The sequence below is a fragment of the Hordeum vulgare genome, chromosome 6H, assembly GCF_904849725.1.
Source record: "Hordeum vulgare subsp. vulgare chromosome 6H, MorexV3_pseudomolecules_assembly, whole genome shotgun sequence".
Taxonomy (NCBI): Eukaryota; Viridiplantae; Streptophyta; class Magnoliopsida; order Poales; family Poaceae; genus Hordeum; species Hordeum vulgare.
Window position 1 is genome coordinate 429,695,507 of NC_058523.1, and position 21,615 is coordinate 429,717,121.

Genomic DNA, 21,615 nt, shown 5'->3' on the forward strand with positions numbered 1-21,615 from the left:
GAGAACTTACTCGATGTACGGCCGCACTTCTGTTAGGTTGGTGAAGATATACAATGAAATGGTCCGCCATTCTTCGACATCCAACGATTTCCCTTTCGAAGCACCGGATGGTGCGAGCTTACCTTTGAATAGGCTGAGGTTGGATCAAACTTTTTCTCGATCACAATCATTGTACCGAGGCTTCGTGTTATGCAAATGATGATTTTTGGCTTCGTAGTGTGCTGTCACGAAGTTTGCCGCCTCCTCAGTAATGAATGCCTCGGCCATCGATGCTTCAATTCTACGTTTATTTTTACACTTAGCTCGAAGCGTCTTCTGCATCCTCTCAGTTGAGTAGCACCATCAATTTTGAACGGGCCCCCCCATTCTTGCCTCGGTCGGGAGATGCAAAATCAAATGTTGCATTGGATTAAAGAAGCCCGGTGGAAAGATCTTTTCTAATTTGCAGACCAACTCCGGCGCCAACTCTTCCATTTCATCTAGCACGCCAGGCGATAGTTCTTTCGCACAAAGAGAACGGAAGAAATAGCTTAGCTCTGCCAGTACTAGCCATTCATCCTCAGGGATAAAGCCACGCAACATCACCGGCATTACCCGCTCAATCCATATGTGCCAATCATGACTCTTGAGCCCAAATATTTTCAATTTCTCAAGACTCGCTCCCTTCATTAGATTCGCAGCATACCCATCGGGGAACATCAACCGCATTTTCACCCACAATAGCATTTCCCTCATAGCTGGCCTTTCAAGATTGAACCATGCCTTTGGCTTCGCTATGCTTTGCTTTCCTTTCCGTTGTCGCAAGTTTTGCAACGGTCTATCACATAGAGCCTCCAGGTCAATTCTAGCCTTAGGATTATCTTTTGACTTCCCCTCTATGCCGAACAATGTACCAAAAATGGCCTCCGCAATATTCTTTTCAGTGTGCATCACGTCAATGTTGTGTGGGCAAAGGAGGTCTTTGAAGTAAGGGAGATCCCATAAGCATGACTTGTGAGTCCAGGCGTGTTCCGTATTATACCCTTTGAAGTATCCTGGACGCAAAGGATCAGGCTCGAGAGCGTTTAACTGATCAAGGGTCTGTTGGCCTGTCAACGCAGCTGGTGCAGTGTTTTTGACAACTCTACCTTTGATGAAATTCTTCTTGTCTTTTCTGAACTTATGGTCAGGATCCAGGAATTGTCTATGCATGTCGAAGCAAGAATAATTGCGACCAGCCTGCAGCCAACGGAACAGAAGAGCTTCCTTGCATGTGGTGCACGGGAACCTTCCATGCACACACCAGCCAGCGAATAGAGCAAACGCCGGATAATCATGCGTCGAGTACATGTACCACATATGCATTTTGAAATTTGTTTTGGTAGCCGCGTCGTAGGTCTTGATCCCATTATCCCAGGCTTCTTGCAAGTCATCCTTAAGCGGCTGCATGTACACATTCATATTCTTCCCCGGATAGTTGGGCCCTGGAATTATCAACGTCAGGAAAATGTTCTTTCTTTTCATAATCTCTCCGGGTGGCAAATTTAGTGGAATGACAAATACAGGCCAACAACTGTATTGTGTTGCCGTCATACCATACACATTGAACCCATCCATGCTGATGGCAACTCTAGGTTGCCTTGGATCTTCCGATTTATCCTTATGTAATGCATCAAAGTGCCTCCACGCAAAACCATCTGAAGTGTGTACCAGCATCTTGTTCCCATCCGCATCTAGTTCGGTTCTTTTGCCCAATTTGTGCCATGTCATCTGTCTGGCCGTCTCTTCGACCATGAAAAGACGTTGAAGTCTTGGTACGATTGGCAGATATCGAAGAACACTAATGGGGATTTTGGTCTGATTCTTCTCACCCATGCCGTTGTCTACCATAATATACCTGGAAGAATTGCAAATGGGGCAACAGTTCAAGGCCGCATACTCAAGCCTAAATAAGGCACATCCATTCTCACAGGCATGTATCTTCTCATAGGGCATCTTAAGTACACGGAGGATTTTCTCTGACTGGTACAGGTTTGCAGGCAGTACATGGCCTTTGGGTAGAAAGCGTCCAAATATCGTCATCATCGCGTCGTAGCATTCTCTGCCTAGGTTGAATTGAGCCTTCAGAGCCATTACTTGTGCGATGGCATCCAGCTGACAAAGCTCAGTCTGCTCGTGGAGAGGACGTTTTGAAGACTCCAACATTTCATAGAAGGCCTTTGCAGATTCCTCCATCTCATCGTCCGAATCACGAGCATCATCAAAGTCTTGCACCATGTCTTCAATCCCGGTACCATGCTCGTCGGTGCGACGACGAATCACCTCAGCTCTGGCACGTTGGTCAGACTCGCCATGAAAAGTCCACACCATATAATTAGGCGTAAAACCCCACTTCTGCAGGTGTTTACCCATTTCAAACTCTGTCTGCTTTTTCCAGTTGTCGCAGTTGGGACAGGGGCACCATGTTTTATGCTGGCCATTTGCAAATGCGGCTCTCAGAAACCCCGTGGTTTTTGTTAACCATTCATGGGTCATGTCTTTCTGACTAGGGTGACCAGTGTACATCCAAGCACGATCACTCATGTTGCCTAGCTACCTATGGGGGCACAAGAAATAAATATATAATTCATCATCTATATTCATACGCTAATCAAGTTTGTCAGTTTTATTATGTCCATGCAACCTACACGCTAATAGGTAAAGATAGGTCCTAATCCCACCCGAGTATGTGTAGACTGGGTTCGTTTTCCCATGCTCTGCTCCAGATGCGACGCAGAATTTCGACAGCACCTCCGCGCTATTCTCCTAATACACGTCTCGGCAATAAGCAGAGAAGATGTGTACCCGGAGAACAACAGGGGAGGCACTGACGAAATTCCGCATCGGATCCGGAGCACAGCATACGGGAAAACAAACCCAATCTACACATACTCGGGCTGTCCATGGATAATGTTGGACAATTTGAAAGGATGGCGGTTATAAATATGCAAAGAAATGCATATTTATAGATGTCGCCCTTTCGAATGGGAGACGCATACTGGTCACGCATACTCATGATTGAAGAAACCTATAGCTAGCAAGTTTCATCGGCACGAAGACCGGGACAGAGCAAATTAAGGGGGTAGGAGGAGAAGTCATTTGTGCTCACCAACAAACGCAAGGGTGGAGCTCGTCCAACGCACGTGGAGGTCGTCGAACAACTGCACATTGAAATTCACCCGATCAACACAAATATGATGTTTTTATAATTAACATAACTATATGACCTAACTCATAACTATGTGGGTCAGTGTCATCGGGGGTCGAAGGTCACTGGCGTCGGGGATTGGGGTCTTTTCGGTCAACAAGAGGCCAAAGAGGTGTCGGGGCTCGGGGGTTGGGGGTCAGTGGCGTCGGGGCTCGGGGTAGGGGGTCGGGGGTCGAGGGTGAGTGTTGTCGGGGGTCGGGGGTCGGGGGTCGAGGGTGTTTTTACATGAATCTGTTTCCATATTAGGGGCACTTTTACCCATCTTAACATCACATTGAGTTGGTGTAAATATAGAGAGTCGATGGCAGGTTCTATATAATTGATATGCATACAACCAACAGGAAGTTAACACGCGCATATCAAAACGGCCAAACATAGAGCCATGACACAAACTAAGCGCCATAGGGGATGGAGGGCTAATGACATGCTCCATATGCAGACACACACCATTATTCGCAGCAGTCTCAGAATTTATTTTGTTGAACACTAAATCATTAGAAAAATCAATTAAACCAAAGTTGTCACATGTCACTGTAAATCTGGAGTTAAGGATTTTTTTTCTGTTAAATCGATCTACGACTTACTTTTAACCATGGGATGAAACGTGATGTTCTCATGACCTCTTTCAGCTGCATAACTCCTTGCTTATGTCCTCTATTTGCTATCCAGTAAAAAGAACAAGAAAAGGCATGTTCGATTTACAGGCAGCAGCTCTCATGGTTACTGATCTAATTGTTATGTTTTACGCTGGTACACACAGGAATCAAAGCAACTCCTCGCTTATGTACCTCTATTTGCCTTATGTATATAATGTTGCAGTTGACATGTCCTGTGTGTTGCTTTGATTCAGGAAAAGCAAGAACTAGGAGCACATAGGGACTACCATAAAAATATGCATCACTGGCTGCCTCCATCCATTCTGCATCATTGAATGGTGAAATTGTAACACAGGGCACTCACCCATGCAGCGATTAAAATTTGTTTTCTAGACCATTCTGTCCAGAATTTTAGTTTGAGGTAAAAAGTTGTCCTTACAAGTTTAATTTATCAGGCGTGTACAAAAACCACATCTTGGTGTGTCATCATACTATAGTCTATACGTGTTTGATACAACATGATTCCTTTTTGCATGATTGGTTTACCACTTCTTAATTTCTAGGTTAGTTGTGTCATTAGTTGATTTCATTCCATTAGGACATCCATTTGAAGTATATGATTTAGATTAAAAATATTATTTCCCACAAAAAAAATTCTGTAGCAATTTTGGGAACTTGGTATGGCCTTTGTTTAACACAACGCATTAAGTAAAACTGACATTTATATGTTAATCATATTTCCACAGCAGACAAAAAGATATTTGTATTTGCATAATTTCTATAACAACATTGTGCCATTCTACATATTCGAAGGTGTCACCTCCTTTATTTTGTATCATTTATTCAAAGAGAATAGATATTAGCATGAGAATATTTTCTTTGTGTAGGTATGATGTGTCATGTGTCCAAGAATCAAATACAATAAGCTACGCTGCAAGAGCGCCTCCTCGCGCTATCCACGTCATCCCCTAGCTATTGGGCCGGAGAAGAGAAAAACAATTCAGGCCAGCGATTGGAAAAACTTGTATGCTTGGCAGCTTGTTAACATTGGCCCACGTAGCCAGCTTTCCTTCATGGAGAAGCTACGTCAGGCCATCACGCCAACCCCTCTGTCCTGATGCGTTCCCTTCTCTCCTTGCCCAACCATCACGATCTCTGTCGGCGCCTGTCCTCGCCCACGATGAAGAACACCAAGTGATGTTGTGCCACTCGGCGGTGCCTCCCTCGCGCGGCCACATGCATGTATCCTCCCGCTTTTCTCGTTGTCGCCTCGCTCGGTGCTCGACTGGAGCAGCTTGATTCGTCGCGCCACTGTTGCGGCCAGTCTACCTCCTCCTCGGCACTGAACAGGAGGCCTGCACCTGTGTGTGCACCATCTCGGGGGAAGGAGGTTATCGGGACTGGCTTCCCTTTTGTTCTGGTCCTGGAGCTCCGCGCGTTGGTGAGTCCCCAATCCATTCCACACTCTCTCCCCCTCTCTCTAAGTCTCTCTCTTCCTCTCTCCGTCATAGGGGATCTGCCGGCCCTGAGGTATGGCGGCCATGACAAAGACTATGGAAGATGTTTGATGAAAGGGCAGCTGCTGCTTTTTGCAACTGTTTTTTATGAGGCCCAGTTGCTAAATTGCACAGATAAATTATAAAATGCATAAAGATCGCAGTGGTTTCATTGCAAGTGGAGCTCTCCACGGATTTATTTTTATGAGGCACTTGTTGTTCTTTCAGGTTGTTCTCTAATTGGTGCGATTTCAGTTGGCAATTTCCTATGCTTTTTACTATGGAAGATGGCAGCAAGGTGATCCAGGTAAGATTTGCTCTTTGGCTTATTGTTTCGTTCATCTTCAGTTCAGGAATCAGAGTCATCCCTAGACCATAGCATGATATCTCTGAATTTTGCATGTGTGTCTTGGAACAAACGGACATTGCGCATAGGTGTTGTTTACTCTGCACTCCGTCAGGAGGCTAGAGTTATCAGGTTTTCCAACCAGTTATGGGCAGTAGTGGATATTTGTGTTCAATGATGGATTGATGAGAGGTAAAAAATTCTGCAAAAGATTTAAATTTCAAGAACACAAGGATAGTTTCTTGTTGTGTACTGCAAGACACTTGCAGTTGCAATGGCAAGGTAACCAGAACTCAATTTGTTCTCTCATATTCACGTAGGCTCACCTTTGAATATAGATAATAGATGGAGTTGTAAAATAGTGCCGCTGCTGCCCTCTAGTTACTACCAAATTGATGGTAAATAGCAGTACGAACTCATTTTTTTCATTTTCTCCTATACAGATGAATCTCACCGTTTTTGCTGGCAGGGGAGAGGAGTTCCTCCGGGGAGGTGGCTGCTCCGGCTAGGTGGCGAAGTCGCCGGCGGGATGGGGCGGCGAAGGAGGGTGCGGGCGACAAAGGGGGGTGGCGACGAGGCTCCAGGGCGTCCGGGGCGAGGAGGAGCGTCAGGGGGGCTGCTCGTGCTCCTGACGGCGTGGCCGGATCGGAGGAGAGGTGCGGCCTGCAGGGGGGAGCCGATGGGGAGGGGAGCCGATGGGGAGGGGGGTGGCGACGGTGGGGAGGGCGGGGAGGCGCCGGCCGGTGGGGGAGGGCGGGGAGGCGCCAATCGATGGGTGAGGAGGTGGCGACGGTGGGGAGGGCGGGGAGGCGCCGGCCGGTGGGGGAGGCGCCGGCCGGTGGGGAGGGCGGGGAGGCGCCGGCCGGTGGGCGCAAGCTGGATGGGGGAGGGAGCGTCGGGAGGAGGGAGACGAGGTAGGGTTTTTTTTTTGAAACAACGAGGTGGGGTTGGAGCGTTACAGTGGGCAGCCGTTAGTGGGTTGATGTCTTTGTCGTCCGCTATGCTCCCACGCAGACGGCAAAGGAGCTTTTGGCAGACGGCAAAGAGCCGGCAGATGGCAAACGTAATGGCTACAACTGCGATTTTTCTTTGCCGTCTGCATGGGTCATCTTTGCCGTCAGCCATGTCTTTGCCATCAGCTTGGTCCATCTTTGCCGTCCTCTAGCTAAACGGCAAAGAAGCGACTCATGGCAAAGCACTTCTTTGCCATCTGTGAGATTTTGCCATCAATTTTTGGGTAGCTGACGGCAAAGAGATTCTTTGCCATCAGCCAGCAGACGGTAAAGACCCGGCAGATGGCAAATTCTCGGATTCCAGTAGTGAAAGACAAGACGAGCAGACAGTAAGCGCATCATGAAATACAAATTCAAGAAGCGCTCGGACAAACAAAACTTACCACCGAGAAGCGCAATCATCTTCCTTGCCCAGTCATTGACGTACTTCTCCTATGATATGCACCGACTGTTCATCACCTTCATCTGTCCCATCAGCTCGGTTCTTTGTTTGCCCATTCTCTCAATTTCAGACACCAATGCCTTATTTGCTTCACGGGACTCCTCCAAGGACTTCTCTCGTTCAGCAAGAGCACTCTTCACGCCAGCTAAGTCATGCACGGTTGCCTCTAGTTGCGCAGCAACCTGAGTCTTTTCAACCTTCAGAGCGTTGTACGCTGATCCCATCTTGCAAGTCTTCTGCAAATAAGCGTGAAGAGAAGATTAGAAAAAATCAACAAGGAAAAGAATAAAACCTCAAAGTTCTTCAGACCCCTTCCGACGCAAGCAGTCGACAGCGGTCTCGGGGACTACACCCAGTGGGTTCACTAAGAGTGACCCCACTGGCATGAAGCTCAAACAGGTCCACCCTATTGAGCCACATAACAAAAAACAAGCCTATGAGGCTACTACTACCCGACCTGAGTAAACTTACTCTCGGGGATTACTTCTAGTACGTGCACTCAGAGTGCACCCACTGGCACCATTCGGACAGATTATTCTTCATCAGATCAAGTCAAAGACAGTGTATATAAAGACAACTGCCGATGCAAGCACTCGACAGATGTCTCGGGGACTACACCCACTGGGTTCACTCAGAGTGAACCCACTGCAAAATAATCCTACTAGCTCCGAGTATATTGCTTAACACCCACTGGGTTACTAGAGAAAAGCAAATACTTACTTGCGCACTTACTCGGATATCGTCATGGAGCTCCAAGATTCTCTTGTACAAAGATGCGATGGAGTCGTATGCCCCCTTCGCATCACCCGCCATCAACTCCACCCGCACCATAGCCTCCTTGGCGGCTCCCACTTGATCTTCCCGGAGATGTCGGGCGTCGTACTGGACAGTCGATGGGCCCAGCACCACGGGAGACTCCTTGGGCATCCCAAGTCCTGCTCCAGTAGGTTCAGCCGCGATGAGCACCGTTTCAGTCGACGGCATCATCTCGGCTGGCGGCGCGTCCATGGCAGGAGCGGTAGCAAACGGAACGACCTCAAGGACAGGCACCAAAGCTTGCCCGGACCCCTTCTGGTCATCTTCCTCCAGATGAATCACCTCTGAAGGGAGCCCGACTGAACGACATGAGACCATAGAAAAATGGGCAAGATCAAAGACAGAATTCGCGAAACAATAATTTGAGCTCTCGGAGTCGTCACGACGTACCTTGCTGGGATGTGGCAACGTGGTCCGTATCCATGGGATTGTCTTCCTGGCGTGGGGGAGAAGTGGCGGAGGTAGCAGCTCTGTCGAGTAAAATCCACTCGACCAATAAACATGAGTTCAATCAAATACTGAAAGAAGATAGGAGAACAAGACACTTACGCTGAGGGAACGGGAACGGCGATCCTCATCCGAGGCAAAGCCTTCCGAGGCTTGGATCCACTCGGTTTAGCCACCTTGGGAGGTTGGCCCGCGGGCTCAGCAGCAGCGTCCCTGGTCCTCTTTGTGTTCCGAGCACTCGGAGCCACGGGAGTAGCTGGCAAGGCGCTCGGAGCCACGAGAGTAGCTGGCAAGGCGCCCGGAACCCCAGGAGGAGCTGGCGGGACACTCGGAGCCGCTGGGGGAGCCGACGGAGTCACAGGTTCGTGGCGGTGCTTAGTTCGAGGCTCTGGTGGTGGCGGTGGCGAGCTCTGCTCCTCATCTTCCCCCTCCTCCTCTTCGGACTCCTCCTCCATCTACCCACTGTCGAAGACGTACTCGGTGCTATCCACGCTGCCCTCCTGGCTGCCTTCCTCTTCCTCAGCCGGATTCCCGTTCGAGACGGGAGAAAACCAGTTAGTCCACGCCTGCACGAGATACAGTCGACAACATCAGACGTCAGACAGTGATACAAGAAAAAGCGATAAATCTAAGACAATTGTGAGCACTCGACAAGTTATACTCACCTCATTCATAGGAGGGTTGTCCGCGTGGAAGGGCTTCACTCGCCGGGCTCCTCTAGGGTTATCACAGGCGCGTGTGATGCTGCGGACGCACGCCGTCACAACCTCCCCGGTCACGCATTCGGAATGGGTCCGAGTGGAGTCCTCCGGCCCCATGTAGTGCCACATGGCATGGTGTCGAGCTTGCAAAGGTTGGATGCGCCGACCTAGAAAAATCTCTAGCAGATCCGTGTCAGTGACTCCCTTGCAGACGACATCTATCAGCACTTCGACCAGAGGCTGAATCTGGATCTTCTCCATCTTCGTGAGCGCAAGCTGCCTGGGCGGAGCCGGTCGGTCTAGGCTAAAAGGCGGCAGTCGAGTCGCGGCGTTCGGGCAGGCAACGTCCTGGCAATAGAACCAAGTCAACTGCCAGTTCCTAACAGACTCGGACAACTGCAGAGCGGGATAGCTACTTTTGGTTTTCTTCTGGAAACCTAAGCCTCCGCAGAGCTGGAGGATATGAGTTTGGTCGTCCAACTGGCTAAGTCTTTTGACGGTTTGAGATCTAGCGGAGAAGATGTACTTAAAGAGCCCCCAATGGGGAGGACAACCGATAAAGCACTCGCAAAGCACGACAAAGGCAGAAAGATGAGCTATTGCGTTGGGAGGAAAGTGGTGGAGCTGCGCCCCAAAGTGGTTCATGATACCTCTGAAGATGGGATGAGGGGGCAGAGAGAAGCCTCGGTACACGTGACTGAGCAGCAAGACGCGCTCATCCTCTTGAGGCGCCGGCTCCATCTCGCCCTCCGCCGGCAGCCTCCACGACTTGTTCTCGATCATACCTTGCTCCACCAGCTCCCGCATGTTGCTCTTCGTCACCGTGGAGGGGAGGAAATCCCCCTGGATCCAACCCGCCGGCAGTGCCCGCTGTCGCCGCTGAGTAGGAGCCGCCGTCTTCTTCTTCTTCCGCGCCTCGAGCTTGCTCGTCTGCCCCTTCGTCATGGTGGAGGCTGCAGATCCACGGAGGAGGAGAAGAAGGAAGGGGCTTGGGGTGCACAGGAAGCCACGGGAGAAGCGGGGCGAGTGCGAGTTATCAGGCGAGTGCAACGAGAAACCCTCATTTGAGAGGTTTAAATAAGGTTCCGACTGGGTCACTAGCAGGTGGCCCCGAAATCTTATCCCCCAACCGGTTGCTGCGATATTAGTGGAGGAGATGATGGTGCAGAAATTGAGGCGGCAGATACTACTCGATGACGATGTCGTCATCCCCGCTGAGCGCGCGGCAACTGAAATTTGAGGATCCCAGAAAATGTGCCGCTGTCAGTTGACCGGTCACGTCAAAAGATTCCACGGAAGCACTCGGTCTCCGACGGTTCGTTTCATAGATATATCCACTCGGATCACTGGTCAAGAGGATAAAATGGATCGAGGCAAACAACGCCAAAGTCGCATCCATACCAGTCGGATCCGTACTCCAAGCATCGCTTTGTCGTTCCAACCCCGATCCATTCGAGGACTAATGATGGGGTTATAGTCCTAGGGTAGGGTCATAGGCCTGCCCTATAGGTCCTACCCAAGGACTACCCTTCGTAAGGGACAAGGCCCTTAGTCAGTTCCGACTGAATTAAGGACTTCCCATCATCCAGTCGGTGACGATTCCTCCATCATCCGGTCGGAGATGAGCATTCAGAGCGTATCAAACTTACCGACTAGATTCCACTCTGTACATCGTAAACCCCATGGAGGGCAACGGTCATACATTTTCATGTACCTTTATTAGCATTTAAGGCATACGTTACCTATAACATAGACATTTAATCGCCACTACTCCACCCCTGTGCACCGAACCGTTGTGAAGGGCAGCGCACTCTATATAAGTCGCCCTTCCCCACTGGTGCAGGGGTTAGCAATTCACGGTAATCCATATTCCACTCGACATCAAGCTCCCAAGAGCACTGAGACGTAGGGCTTTTACCTCCACCGTAGAGGGGCCTGAACTCATACAACCTCGCCGTAGCTAAGGCTCTGCCCATCCTTTCGTACCCTACACATCTACTGTCAGACTTATACCCACGACAAGCGCCTTCTTGATTTTCATCAGTGCTGGGAATGATTTCTTCAGTAATTTCCTCAGTGGGAACAATGTCTTCAGTAGCTTTGAGCTTTATTGCTTCCTCAGGAGACAACTTATCTGGATCAGGAGGCAATTGCCCTCTTTGCGAGCCATTAGTTTCATCGAACCGCACATCTACAGTTTCAACAACCTTGTTGTGATAGGTGTTGAAGACTCTGTAGGTGTGCGAGTCCTTTCCATAACCAAACATAAAACCCTCATGTGCCTTAGGTGCAAACTTTGAGCTATGGTGAGGATCTCTAATCCAGCATTTTGCACCGAAGACTTTGAAATAACATACATTGGGTTTCTTGTCAGTGAGGAGTTCATATGAGGTTTTCTTGAGGAATTTCTGTATATATACCCTGTTGATGATATGGCAGGCAGTGTTGATTGCTTTAGGCCAGAAACGATGAGGAGTCTGATATTCTTCAAGCATAGTTTGTGCCATCTCAACCAGAGTCCTGTTTTTCCTTTCGACGACGCCATTCTGTTGAGGAATATAAGGAGCAGACAATTCGTGAGTAATACCAAGTTCATCAAGATAATTATCAAGACCAGTGTTTTTTAATTCTGTTCCATTATCACTCCTAATGTGTTTGATTTTGACGCCGAAGTTCATCGAGGCCCTTGAGGAAAATTGTTTGAAGACTTCCTGCACTTCAATTTTATACAAGATGATATGCACCCAAGTGTATCTGGAATAATCATCAACTATGACAAAGCCATATAAAGATGCTGCATTTGTTAGAGTGGCATAATGAGTAGGTCCAAATAGATCCATGTGAAGCAATTCAAATGGACGAGTAGTGGTCATGATGGTCTTCGAGGGATGCTTGGATCTGGTCATTTTCCCAGACTCAGAAGCACCGCATAGGTGGTCCTTGAGGAATTTGACTGATTCGATGCCGATGACATGCTTCTTCTTTGCAAGCGCGTGCAAATTCCTCATGCGTGCATGACCAAGCCTTCGATGCCATAGCCACCCTTCTGAGGTTTTTGCTAGTAAGCAAGTGGCTGGTTGAGGATCTCTAGAGAAATCAACAATGTACAAATCCCCTCTTCTAACACCTACGAAGACTTTGGATCTCTCAGATTCCATGATGAAAACACATCTATATCTTCCAAAGATAACAACCATATCAAGATCACAAAGCATTGAGACTGACATGAGGTTAAACCCAAGGGATTCAACAAGCATAACTTTGTCCATGTGCATGTCCTTGGAAATAGCCACTTTGCCAAGTCCCAATACCTTGCTTTTACCTTTGTTAGCATAAGAGTTACTGGCATATTCATCAGCAAGCTTTTGCCACCAGTCATGTGATGTGTGCAGCCACTATCAAGAACCCACTCAGTACTCTTGGGTTTGTCATCCTGCAGATGAATTAGTACAACTTACCATCTCATATGCTTCAGACATGAAGAATATGATATTAATTTCATCAGATAGGAATTTCATCATAAACATTAATTTTGACGACGAGTGAAATATTTCATTTCATTAATATTAGCTTGCGACCTATCAAGAATTTTCCTCAGGTCTCCAGAAATTCTTCAGATGATGATTTTCATCTGGAGACCTGATCTGTGAAGTGATTAGTTCAATTTCTTCACCACCCACATCTGAAGGGGTGGCAAAGCATTCATCATCCTGCGAGCACCATATGAGAAAGGGGGCATTGAAGCTAATGCACTTCTCTTAACAGTAGGGGGGTTAAAGTACTCAAATGAATATGCAGAGAATTGTTTTGAGGATTTACGAACATAATGATTTGAAGAATGACACTCATATTCATATTCCTTGTAATTTCCCTACATGTTAGAAGCATTAGTACGGGTACGAGCATAGTTTTGACCAGTTGAGGATTTTAATCCTCTTGAAGACTTTGGTCCTCCTGAGGAAGTTGATCTGGGGTTCAAATTCTTCATAGGTGGTGTCATGAGGACATTCGCCTGAAGATTTTCAAGGCAACTTTTGGGAACCCATATTTTCCTCAGGGGAGGCCCATTCCTGCACTTATTTCCAACATATCGAGCAAATACTTCACGAAATTGATTTTTGAACGGTTTATAGTTGGAGTCAAATGACTCATCTGAGAAACAGGATAATTCACATGCAAAGCTGATACGTCTCCGTCGTATCTACTTTTCCGAACTCTTTTGCCCTTGTTTTGGACTCTAATTTGCATGATTTGAATGGAACTAACCCGGACTAACGCTGTTTTCAGCAGAATTGTCATGGTGTTATTTTTGCGGAGAAATAAAAGTTCTCGGAATGACCTAAAAATTTACGGAGAATTTTTGTGGAATATATAAAAAATACTGGCAAAAGAATCAGCGGAGGAATTGGAGCGTGGAGCCCACAAGCCCACCAGACGCCCCCCCTGGCCGCGCCTGGTAGGCTTGTGGGGCCCACAACGCTCCACCGCCTCCAATCTTAGCTCTATTTAGTCCGTCTCGCCCAGAAAAAAAATCAAAGAGAAGAGTTCATCGCGTTTTACGATACGGAGGCTGAATTCAGGTGTGGTTGAATTGACAACTCAACTGCTAATACTTGAGAATATTCTTTGGCTTCCCCTTGAGTCGAATCAATAAATTTGGGTTGAATACTCTACCCTCGAAAACTACTGTGATCCCCTATACTTGTGGGTTATTAAGACCTTTTTCTGGCACAGTTGCCGGGGAAGACAAGTCAAGAATATTCTCCCGTCAACGTACTTTTTTGGGCGCCGTTGCCGGGGAGGCTTAGCAATATTCTTTGATTCACTTGGGATTTACGTCTCCTGATCACTATGAGGAATCCGAAAGATCCAAGAACTAAAGTCTTGCCCTCAACTACGAGGACAGGTAAGGAACTGCCATCTAGCTCTACACTTGATTCACCTTCAGTTATGAGTAAGTTTGTGACACCACCTCCTGCTAGATATCTTGATATGTCGCCTCTGCTTGATGATGCTACTTCTGCTCTCCATGATGCTATGCTTGATACTGCTTTGCCTGATGATGCTATGCTTGATACTGCTTTGCCTGATGATGCTATGCTTGATACTGCTTTGCCACTAGGTGCACTCCTTGATGCACAAATTGCTAGCGTTGTCGCTAGATGTGATGATACTTGTGAAACTGCTGATACTATTGAAGTAGAACCTCCTATTTTTCTTGCTAGAACTAGCTCTCCTAGATATGAATTGCCTGATATGCCTGAGCGTTATGTTATGAAGGGAGAGATAGCTGAGGACTTTCTTGCTTGTAAGGATAGCTATGATGTTGAGAAATTACTGCTCAAGTGGAAAGAAAAATCTTTAAACGCTAGGATGAAATACGACCCGAAGTTTGCTACTTCGCCTATCTTCGTGACCGATAAGGATTATGAATTCTCTGTCGACCCTGAGTTAATCACTCTAGTCGAATCTGATCCTTTACACGGTTATGAGTCTGAAACGGTTGTAGCCCATCTTACCAAACTGCACGATATAGCCACCCTATTCACTAGTGAGGAAAAGATCCGCCACTACTATATCCTCAAGTTGTTTCCTTTCTTGCTAAAGGATGATGCTAAGACCTGGTTCACTTGTCTTGCTCCTGGTTGTGTGCGTAGCCCCCAGGATATGGTCTACTACTTCTCTGAAAAATATTTCCCTGCCCATAAGAAGCAAGCTACCTTGCAGGAAATATAGAACTTTGCACAAGTTGAAGAAGAGAGTGTCCCACAAGCTTGGGGGAGGCTCGTCCAGCTACTAAATGCTTTGCCTGATCACCCTCTCGAGAAGAATGAAATACTTGATATTTTCTATAATGGACTTACCGATGCTTCTAGAGACCACCTAGATAGTTGTGTTGGTTGTGTTTTTAGGGAACGAACTGTAGAACAAGCTGAGATTCTATTGAATAATATCTTGTGCAATGAGAATGCTTGGACTATTCTCGAACCACCTCCTAAGCCAACTCCGAAGAAAAGAGGTATTCTATTCCTCAGTCCTGAAGATATGCAAGAAGCTATGAAATCTATGAAAGAGAAAGGCATTAAATCTGAAGATGTCAAAAACTACCACCTATCGAAGAGATCCATGGTCTTGATAACCCGATACAGGTAGTAGAAGTAAATTCTCTTCGTAGATTCAATGAGAGTGATATTACTTTTGATAAGCCTGCTAGCTTATGCCTGGATGAATTTGATAAGTTTGTTGCCAAACAACAGAGTTCCAATGATTATGTTAGCAGACAATTGGAACAGAATGCTCGTATGCTTAGTCATTTAAGTGCTTGTGTGGACAGAAATGTCAATGATCTTAAGCTTCTTAGTAAACATGCTCTATGGTTACTACTCAAGTAGAACAAGTACTTAAGGCTCAGAATGACTTGGTCAATGAGTTGAATGACAATTCTGTCAGGGTCGTCACTAGAGGCGGTAGAATGACCCAGGAACCTTTGTATCCCGAGGGTCATCCGAAGATAATTGAACAAGATTCTCAAGGAGTTAGCACTGATGCACCTTTTCATCCTAGAAAGAAGAAGAAAGATGATAGGAACTTGCACGCTAGCAACCCTATTGCTGCTACACCTGAGAGTCCAAACGATGTCTCTGTCATTGATGATGAAACACAATCTGGTGATGAACATGAGCCTAATGATAATATCAATAGTGATGTTCAGGAAGATGCTCAACCTAGCAATGATAAGGATGTGGAGATTGAACCTGTTGATCTTGATAACCCACAACCTAAGAATAAGAGATACGATAAGAATGACTTCGCTGCTAGGAAGCATGGTAAAGAAAGGGAACCATGGGTTCAGAAACCCATGCCCTTTCCTCCCAAACCATCCAAGAAAAAGGATGATGAGGATTTTGAGCGATTCGTTGAAATGATCAGACCTGTTTTTCTGCAAATGCGTTTGACAGATATGCTCCAAATGTCTCCGTATGCTAAGTACATGAAATATATTGTGACTACTAAAAGGAGGATACCTGAGGTTGAGATTTCCACCATGCTCGCTAATTATACCTTCAAGGGTAGAACTCCTAAGAAACTAGGTGATCTCGGTGTGCCCACTATACCTTGCTCCATTAAAGGCAACTATGTTAGAACTGCTTTATGCGACCTTGGAGCCGGTGTTAGTGTTATGCCTCTCTCTCTTTATCGTAGACTTGAACTGGATAAGTTGACACCCATTGAAATCTCTCTGCAAATGGTCGACAAATCAACTGCTTTCCCTATCGGCATTTGCGAGGATGTGCCTATTGTGGTTGCTAACGCCACTATCTTAACAGACTTTGTTATTCTGGATATTCCCGAGGATGATGCCATGGCGGTCATCCTCGGAAGACCCTTTTTAAACACTGTAGGGGCTGTTATAGATTACAACAAAGGCAATGTCACTTTCCATGTCAATGGTAATGAGCATATGGTGCACTTTCTGAAGAAACAATATCGAGTACATTGCATCAATGCTATCGAAAAAACTTCATCGATTCTAATTGGGAGCTTTAAATGCCCTATTCCTCCCGTTAAGATGAAGTATGATTTGCTGGTTGGGGAGATACACATCCCCATTGAGGTAACCTAGTGACTATTCGAAAATTCTCCCTTCTCTTTTGCGATTCGAAAAGGTTTGTCAAGGAGACTTGATCAACTTCATTGACGGATTTCTTTCGATGACCATGAGATGGATGAATCGACGAGTCACAAACCTCTGTTCCAAGCTTTCACCTTCGGTTGCTTAGAAGAAAAATGGTAGGTTTAGTTTAGTTTTCCCTGTTTTCTGTTTTAGCGTCCCGTAGAAAAGTAGCCCGAAAATAGAAGTTCTCCGAACGTCCTGAAAATCAAGTATGATTTTTTCTGGAATTTTTGAAAAATACTGAGACGAAGAACTAGTCTGGGGGCTGCACCAGTGGGCCACAAGCCCTGGAGGCACGGGCACCCCCCTCGTCGCGCCTACGTGGCTTGTGGGGCCCACGTGCACCCCCTCCACTCATTCTAGCTCCCATCTGCTTCTCCTACCTCCAGAAGAAAATTGTTTCGCAGCTCAAACCTGTGTTCTTGCTCTTCTTGCTGGGATTTTCGATCTCCTCGCTCAAAGCACCATTCTCCGAACTGTTTTGGGGAAATTACTCCTTGGTAAGTGACTTCTTCATTGGTCCAATTAGTTTTTGCTCTAGTGCCTTATACTTTGCGTATTTTTGCTGCCTTGGTGACCCTGTTCTTGAGCTTTGCATGCTAATTTTAGCTGGTCCCAAGTAGTTTTGATGCGTAATATGGCCTCTAGGCACTTGTGGGAGTAGTTGCTATGAGTTTAGTTGAGCCTTGTTCACTTTTCCTTTGGGTCACTGGAAATTTCAGAAAAGGCAGATGTTCATGAGAAACTATCATGGTGGTTCCTCAAGCAAGAGAGGTCCCCGTCTTGCGATTTGGGAGCCCGATCCTTACCAACCTAGGAACGCACACGTACAACCATGTGAATGGCCTTCTGATGAATTTATGATTGAGGCAGGATTCAAAGACGAGTTTGATACACTTGTTCACAACATCGGACTTGAAGAATTCATCTCCAATAAATGTGAACAGTATGTTGCTCTCACTGCCTCTTTTGTTCGTAGATTCAAATTTTCAGTTGGCCGTGATACATCTGTACTGTTTGATCTCTATGACAAATCGTATACCATGGATTTAGAGGATTTCAATAAAATTTGCAAGATACCTATTTGGGGTAGTCTCAATGATCCTCCTAAATCTTCGGTTAGAGATTTTTTTTTCTCTGGTTAACTGCCGGAGAAACTAGAGATATTACACAGGCTACCATGGGGAGCATTCATTTTCCTTCCTTGCATTATTTTGCCCTCTTCATAGCCAGATGCATTAATGGAAATATTGAGCATTGTCACCTCTGCGCACCCGACCTTAGTATTCTTAAGAGCGCAGTAACGGGTGATAGAAGTTTCAACATGGGAGCTATTATAGCAAGGAGGCTGAATAATAATGCTAATGAAGGGGATTTCTTTGGTGGGATCTATGCCACTCGCATAGCAAATTTTCTTGGAGTACCCATCCGCGAAGGAGATCCCCCGCTCCATACAGCTTTCCTTGATCGCACCGCTTTGACATGCTATCAGTTCCTTGAGAGGGATGATGAATCCCTCGTATACCATTTGATATTTAACCGGCAGCGTGTTTTCCATATTACCCTTCCTGCTCCTGCCTTCTTTGACTTTCAGGTAACCGGAGATATTACATAGCCAGAGGAGAGGCAGAGGAGTATGAGAGGGAGGCAAAGGCTGCTCGTCTTCGTGAGGCAGCTATTCAGGCAGTGGCTGCAGCACTCCCGTATAACCCCCCCATCATGATTTTGGGTATCGCCCGAACCATACTTGGGAGTAGACCAACTTAGGACAAAATCCTAAGCTTGGGGGAGTACGTGTTTCTCACCGACTTTACATTCTTGCTTACACTTTCACTTTGTTCGTCGGTGTTCACACTTTGCCACTGTATCATCCATGCTAGTTTATTTTATTTTTCTCGTTTTCTTTTCGTGTGTCTGTCTAGTTTGAGAAAACCCAAAAATATTTTCTTTTTCTTCTTTTGCTTGTTTGGAGCTTTCCCGTGTAAATAGTTTTCTTTTTCTTTGGGTCAAGGTAGAAGACCATAGTTACAATGTTTAGTGGCTCTCGCATGCATACCTGTTTAGCTGTCAAAGAGCCATATTACTTTGTCTTCTCCTTTGTGTTTGCCTGCAGATTCCAGCTTAGTCCAATGCACGAGCACTCTTATTATTGTTCACATCATTCGGTCGTGCAAGTGAAAGGCAATAATGACTATATATGATGAAGTGACTGAGCCTGGAAAAGCTGGTATGAACTCGATCTATTTTGTTTTTGTAAATATGACTAGCTCATTGTTCCTGATTCAGCTTTGTTGTGAGAAGAACATGTTTGCAATGACAACTTAGAGATCATAGTTTCTGATGCCATGCTTAATTAGCTAGGAGCTTATAATGGTTTGCCTTGGATGCCAACATGAATTTTGAGATGACTATGATGTAGTATGATAGGATGGTATCCTCCTTTGAATGCTTCAAGTGGCTTGACTTGGCACATGTTCACGCATGTAGTCGAAACAAAATCAACATAGCCTCTATGATATTCATGTTCATGGTGATTTATGTCCTACTCATGCTTGCATTCAATGTTAGTTAATCTCAATGCATTTTGATGACTGTTGTCGCTCTCTAGTTGGTCGCTTCCCAGTCTTTCGCTAGCCTTCACTTGTACTAAGCGAGAATACTGCTTGTGCATCCACTTCCATAAACCCAAAGTTGTTCCATATGAGTCCACCATACCTACCTATATGCGGTATCTACCTGCCGTTCCAAGTAAATTTGCATGTGCCACTCTCTAAACCTTCAAGAAATAATCTGTTTTGCATGCCCGAACCGCTCATGTGGTGACAGGGGGCTATCAGTATCTTCCATGCTAGGCGTGTTATCCTCGATATGTGTTTATTCACTATCATTCACGAGAAAGGGGCCGGTAAATGGAATTCCCAGTTCCATGCTCAAATCGAAAAGATAATTGCAAACAAAACTCCCCCTGGATTGATGTCGGTATGGACAGCACCCGAGTATTCGGCTAGTCGTGGAGTGTGATTGATCGGTGGTGGGGGAGTCAAAACTTTACTTTTCTGTTTGGGAACCACCTATAGCATGTGTAGTGTGGAAGATGGTGAAAACTCTTAGTCATTGCGTTGAAAATGAAAGCATGCCACCCAAAATTATTATCTGTGTTTTCAGAGTTTGAGATCTGGCACCTCTGCAAATCAATGCTTCCCTCTGCGAAGGGCCTATCTATTTATGTTCCTGTTGAGTCATCCCCCTCTTATAAAAGCACCAATTAGAGAGCACCTCTGTCATTTTTACGCTTTGCTTTTAACTATCTTGCGTAACTACTGGTCCAAACTCTTTTGCCCTTGTTTTGGACTCTAATTTGCATGATTTGAATGTAACTAACCTGGAGTAACGCTATTTTCAGCAAAATTGCCATGGTGTTGTTTTTGTGTGGAAATAAAAGTTCTCGGAATGACCTAAAAATTTACGGAGAATTTTTGTGGAATATATAAAAAATATTGGCGCAAGAATCAGCGGAGGAAGTGGAGCGTGGAGCCCACAAGCCCACCAGGCGCGGACCCCCCCTGGCCGCGCCTGGCAGGCTTGTGGGGCCCACAACGCTCCACCGCCTCCAATCTCAGCTCTATTTAGTGTGTCTCACCCGGAAAAAAATCTAAGAGAAGAGTTCATCACGTCTTACGATAAGGAGGCGCCACCAGCTTCTATTCTTCATCTGGAGGGCAGATCTGGAGTCCGTTTTGGGCTCCGGAGAGGGGAGATCGTCGCCATCGTCATCATCAACCTTCCTTCATTGCCAATTCCATGATGCTCTTCACCATTCGTGAGTAATCTCATCGTAGGCTTGCTGGACGGTGATGGGTTGGATGAGATCTATCATGTAATCGAGTTAGTTTTGACGGGGATTGATCCCTAGTATCCACTATGTTCTGAGATTGATGTTGCTACTACTTTGCCATGCTTAATGCTTGTCACTAGGGCCCGAGTGCCATGATTTCAGATTTGAACCTATTATGTTGTCGCCAATATATGTGTGTTCTTGATCCTATCTTGCAAGTTGTAGTCACCTACTATGTGTTATGACCCGGCAACCTCGGAGTGACAATAGCCGGAACCACTCCCGGAGATGACCATAGTATGAGGAGTTCATGTATTCACCAAGTGTTAATGCGTTGGTCCGGTTCTTTATTAAAAGGAGAACCTTAGTATCCCGTAGTTTCCATTAGGACCCCGCTGCCACGGGAGGGATGGACAATAGATGTCATGCAAGTTTCTTTCCCTAAGCATGTATGACTACATACGGAATACATGCCTACATTAGATTGACGAACTGGAGCAAGTTACTTATCTCTCCGTGTTATAACTGTTGCATGACGAATAGCATCTGGCATAATCATCCATCACCGATCCAATGCCTACGAGCCCTTTTCCTACTGGTCCTTGCTACGTTATTTTGCCGCTACTGTTGTTACTGCTGCTACTGTTGTTACTTTGCTGCTACTGTTGTCACTTTGTTGCTACTCGTTACTGTTGCTACTGCTGCTATCATACTACCTTGCTACGGATACTATATCCTTCAGGTGTGGTTGAATTGACAACTCAACTGCTAATACTTGAGAATATTGTTTGGCTTCCCCTTGAGTCGAATCAATAAATTTGGGTTGAATACTCTACCCTCAAAAATTGTTGCGATCCCCTGTACTTGTGGGTTATCAAAAGTCTGCTAGATTGGATGGATCAAAAGGAGGCCCTTTAGCAGCAACCCATGAGGTTTTGGGATACTGCTCAGGTTTCCAGTGTGATCCATCATCATCCAATTTCCTCTCAAAGGCAATTCCTTCTTTCCTCGGGGTCTTGCCC

The 21,615-nt window shown here is 46.2% G+C and overlaps 1 long non-coding RNA gene across 1 annotated transcript; it reads left to right on the forward strand.

Moving 5' to 3' along the window:
• The first annotated feature begins 5,190 nt into the window (after positions 1–5,190).
• On the forward strand, positions 5,191–20,302 carry LOC123406067. Its single transcript, XR_006612002.1, has 4 exons — positions 5,191–5,263; positions 5,547–5,625; positions 14,971–14,973; positions 20,293–20,302. It is a non-coding gene; the product is annotated as an uncharacterized LOC123406067 (long non-coding RNA).
• Positions 20,303–21,615: the final 1,313 nt, after the last annotated feature.